This window comes from Eurosta solidaginis, chromosome 1, assembly GCF_040869045.1.
Source record: "Eurosta solidaginis isolate ZX-2024a chromosome 1, ASM4086904v1, whole genome shotgun sequence".
Taxonomy (NCBI): Eukaryota; Metazoa; Arthropoda; class Insecta; order Diptera; family Tephritidae; genus Eurosta; species Eurosta solidaginis.
Genome location: NC_090319.1, coordinates 262,576,535 through 262,581,773, shown reverse-complemented (window position 1 = coordinate 262,581,773; position 5,239 = coordinate 262,576,535). Strand labels below are relative to the sequence as shown.

General features: G+C 39.7%; 1 long non-coding RNA gene across 2 annotated transcripts; it reads left to right on the top strand.

The window, feature by feature from the left end:
* Positions 1–1,757: 1,757 nt before the first annotated feature.
* On the top strand, positions 1,758–2,573 carry LOC137242617 (uncharacterized). 2 transcript variants are annotated; one of them, XR_010950310.1, is made up of 3 exons: positions 1,758–1,799; positions 2,234–2,423; positions 2,496–2,573. It is a non-coding gene; the product is annotated as an uncharacterized lncRNA (long non-coding RNA). The 2 variants fall into 2 exon arrangements; XR_010950308.1 differs by lacking the exon at positions 1,758–1,799 and adding an exon at positions 2,098–2,157.
* The last annotated feature ends 2,666 nt before the right edge of the window (positions 2,574–5,239 follow it).

The following is a 5,239-nucleotide window of genomic DNA, read 5'->3' as shown; positions in this document are numbered from 1 at the left end:
AACTCTCCGCTCACAAAACACGTGTAACCTCTGCGACATTCATACTCTCACACCTGTCTCCTATTGATTTCTTCCAAACGAGTTCGGACGTCTATCGTCGTTTCAGCGAGTGTTGAGTGAAGTTTTTCCAATGCTTTTTTGCATTCCAGAACTCTTGGTCTTGAAGTATTGTGTGAGATTATTGCCTTGATTTATAGACGCGACTGTAGCTTAAGCAAGATTCCTCCAGGACTACTGCTGCTTTCTTCACGGCTATAATTTGCGCCTTAAGTATGCTACAGTAACCTGGAAGCCTACAGGATCTACTTTTTTCTGGATCTACACTGTAAACAGCAGACCTACTGCTAACCTGGAGCCATCGGTATATGCATTATTTGTATGTTCTGTCATTTCTACACCCTTGCGCCAACCCTGCGGCTCAATTGTGGCCCCAGAACTCTTTCACAACTAAGGTACGGGACCATGTAAGATACAGGACTTATGAAAATTTTTTCGACACATCCCAATTCCGACCATTCATAGTCTAGACAAGATTAAATCCCATTTTAAAATTTCGAAAAGTAGTTGGTTAAAAATTAGGTGTTCAAACAGGCAAATAAATGAAAAAATAATCATCAAATATTAATCACAGCTCTGCTAAAAAAAGAACTAATACAAATAAAGGCTTTTGTCTAATGATTTAACCCAGAAATTACGGTGCGGTTGGCGTCACCACGGCGGCCGCCTAGCTATGATGTTCTTATTAAGAACTACATTACATGACATTAACCCTTAAAATACCAATGAAAACTGTTAACATAACAGATTTCCTTTAATGGTAGAGTAACAGTGACTGTTGATATGGCAGAGATTGCTGTGGTACTATAGTAATAAGAACAAAGTAGTGAGCGTCGTAAGCGTAAGTTTCACTTTCAATTAGCTGATGCATTTTCAATAGGGGGACTCATGTAACCGTATAAATGCCTTATAAAGTGTGTAAACGTATAAATTTATTTAGTGCGTAAACGAGCTGTCAAATTTTGTATGAAAAATCATTTACACAATTTGTATAAATTTACGCGCACATTTCATTGTGTAAACGCGGTAAACTCAAAGGAATGCAAGCTTGCAGACAATACAGCAGGCATTTTCATCAGAAATCTCCAACATCAGCAAGTAAAGGCGTTTTAGTTTTGATTTTTTACTTAATCTTGGCATTTTTAATTTGTATAACAATCAAAAAAATTTTGTTTGGCAATAATACAGCTGATAAACAATCAAGTTTATCAAGAGTATTACTAGGTGCGTTCATATAAAAGCGTGTGTAAATGGATATAATTTTACGCCTTATAAGTTTATATGCTTTCATGAGTCCCCCTAATATATTGACAGTTGTCCGCTGTTGTAATAACTAATGAAATAAGTTCTTTCAACAAAATATCAGTTAGATTGATTGTGAATTGGTAATTTTTACAGAACATTGTTAGCTTCAGAATAATTTGGAATAACTTTACGAGTTTGTTTTCTTGACAAAAAATTCAGTTGAGTTAATTATAATGCGATGCATTTTACTGAATTACTGTTTATGCAAGAACACAAACCTGTATTTTGATTTTACTAGCTTCATTTATTTCAGTGTGTTAAAGCAACCACCCTACAAGACGGAGGTAACTAGTTCACCCACTCATTCAAAGCTTTTTTGGCTCTCCACTAACACATCGACGTTTCTTGCTGTCATCGAAATGACAGCGTCATCTTAATACGACAATTTATTAATTATTCCGGGAAACATTTTAAAACGATGAAAAACTATAATTGTGGTAATTAAACTAAAAAACTAAAAAAGTGCTTGTGCTACGGGCTTTTAGGTGTGACGTGTGTTAGCTGTTTAGGCACTTCTAAATAACCGCATTAACTAGAGGCAGCCAAGTCCTCTTGCCACCAATTGGAATTGGAAGATTCGATTTCCAAAACCAAAAAAGGTAACGTTTTCAAGACAGTGCACAACCTAAACAAAGGTGGTATCAAAAGACGCGTGTCGAGATCCGTTTTTAAAATCTGAAAGTTGTATAGGATCGACGGGATGGCCTAGAAGGTTTCATACTAAATCGCTCCAGGGGAGTGTCCTTATCGCTACAACCGAAGCAACATTATTTACTCTCTGCTTTTCATTCATACGTATGTGTATTTTTAAATAATAAAAAAAATGTTATATTATTCTAATATATATCATCTCTGCCGGGGTGCGATTCAGCTCAGGATATGCCAAAACAACAAGAAACCTACAATTAAATGCAGATTCACGTGTCATTTGCCAAGGATTTACCGGTAAACAAGGTACTTTCCACAACCAACATGCTTTGGAATACGGTACAAAATTGGTTGGATGTATTTTCCCAAAAAAGGGTGGAACTACGCATCTTGGTTTGCCAGTATTTGCTTCGGTAATTTATATTCATTTGTATTGGTTAAAAATTGAAATAGTAGATAATGTAATGTGAATTAAAATTGAATAGGTAGCCGAAGCAAAAAATGCAACTGATCCGCATGCAACTGTTGTTTATGTGCCGCCACCGGGAGCTGCTGCTGCTATCAGCAGTATTACAAGCACGACATTTCTTTGATTGGTTGCATAATGGAAATTGTTCCCTAACATGATATGGTTCGCGTTAAGCACGATATGTTAAACCAAAATAAATCTCGTCTAGTTAGGCCCGATTGTCCAGGATCATCGCACCAGAAAGGGTAAGTAAATTGCCTACCATATTAAATATATAAACAACATGTATGAATTTGTTAGTGATAATTTGTCATGCTTTTGTTGATAATCAACTGAAGAAGGCAAATACCAAAGAGTTCGAAGTTCATGTAAATACCAAATGATTTCTTTAAATAGCGTTTGGAGAACAAACCCCATATGTATGTATGCATACAACTGCATAGAAAGGGAGGGATTAATTAATTATAATCAGTAAATTTATAGGATTTTTATTATTTTCCCTGCGCCGCCGTTGCCATTACATTGCGTTAAGAGAGGACATCAACACCTTACCCACAACCAGTTAAAATTTTAGTAAATTCTGCTCTTTTCGTTTCTGGTTCAAAACGTGGGAAGTTATATATGTAGCATTCCATGGAGAATGGTAAATTTTAGCAGACTTTCGCATTGCGGTCATTATTAATATTCAATCCCTAGAAGGTTCAATGTAGTCATATCAATAGGTCCGGAGATGGTCGGGTTAGTACCTCAATGGTGCTTGTTACCGGAACGTAGATAGATAGTTTATTGAGGATTGCACAGTGACTTGCACATCTCCTTCACAGCACCTCATCGTAGCCGACTTCTTTGATGAACCCTAGCAGAGTTCTTGGCTTGAGGGATTAAATGTGGGAATGTACTGGCCATGGTGAGCCCATAAACTTAGCCCTAAGTTTTGAGACTGCCTCGTATTCTTGGAGGATATGGTCCACCGTCTGCTGATTGATCACAAAATCGGCGTGTGTTATCCGATAGTATGCCCACTTTCTGCATACGGCTGCTCAGTCTATAATGCCCTGTAAGAATAGCTCTTGGGGTTCTTCGGTTATCTTTCGATAGGTCTATTATTGCCCTGTAGCGACTTGTGCTATAACTTCCTAACAGTAACTTAGATTGTCTCAAACTTGGCGTATTGCTCCAGTGTTCTTCTCTCTTTTCCCCCCTTCTCCTAATAAATGCCCCTGTGAGCCAACTGACAGGAACGGCTCGGGATCGATGGGTCATGCAGTTCCTGCCTCTCTTTCCGGGTTGTCCGCCTGCTCTTGCTGTAGCAGTGCTTCGACCCATCCAATAGGTGCGACAGATCATCACAGATGTCCTCTAACGGGAGTCCAAGGAAACAGAAAGTTTCAACAGGGGTGGACCATAATGAGAGGAGTGTTAGAGGCGTTGATTCCACAATACAGCTAAAGAGATGGTTGGTGTCATGTGGGGACACATTATAAGCAGGACATATGTTTTGTATGTCGGGGTTGATTATGGATAGGTAAGAGTTTAACCTGTTACAGTATCCAGATCGAAGTTGGTCTAGAGTGACTCCCGTTTCCTTAGGGAGAGTGCGTTCCTACTCTGCTAGTTTTTTTCTTTGAGTACAGGATTCACCGGGCAATTCCTGGCATAGAGGTCCGACGCCTGTTTGTGGAGTTCACTCAGGACCTGCTTGTGTTTTTCATCTTCATACGGCTGTGTTCTCAGGTGCCGTATTTTCACATAATGTAATGAGGGCGTGAACAACAAGAAGCCACAAAGATTTGTAAAAGTTACGAGGACGTCGGGTTTTGGGATCAAGCCCAGAGCAACCTGTTCGATGCAACCATCCCTTGCACGTGACACACTGACAAGAGTATGACCGTCCTAAAAAGATTCTTTTCCGGCAAACGCAGCAAAACCAATTCTCATGACCGGGGTCAGGAGAAGGACACGGATTGGGTTCGATACCTTCCCGGAGGAGGAGAGTATGGCACAGACCCGCTGCATGGATCTGCTGGGAGGATGATAATTTGTGGGAGGGACGCAACATACTAAACACTAGAGTCCGCCTGCTCATTACCCTGTACTCCCCTGTGGCCTGGGACCCAGTGCAACAGTACTACGTTGTGCACCCAAGTACCTGTACTGACTTTATTTCGAACGCCACAATTGCCTTTAGTGGGGCCTGACTGTCTGACTGAGTATGGCAATTGTTTCACTGGAGTATCAGCGCTGAAGGTTCAGCTTAGCGCACCAACATATGGCGAATACTTCCGCTTGAAAGCTGCTCGTATGTGCTTTTAGAGGTACTGATATTTTGGCTCTGGGTCCGGAGACTCTGGCTTCAATCCCCTCTGGCGTCTTCGAACCAGGGCCGTAGAGAGAAAATACGGGTTCGGGACTAAAAAAATTTACGGGCCCCTATAAAAAATTCACTAATAAATTTGATTAACGTGAATTGATGACGTTTCATTCATAAATCATTATTGATGGATTACATCAAAAAAAATTTTTGCCAATAAACTAAATGATTTTTGGCTAAGAGCTGACAATAAAATTCCTTATCGCTACAACAACAACAACAACAATAGAGTTACTCCTACCCCAGAAAATGGTCAACATTTATAGTGCATAGAAAGAACATTTCAACTCACCAAATTCACTCATATTAACAGAGTATATGTGGAACTTAAGAGCAAATTGAGAGTTTCACAAAGTTGCACTGCCACACCGCCATTTTATACAGGGTAA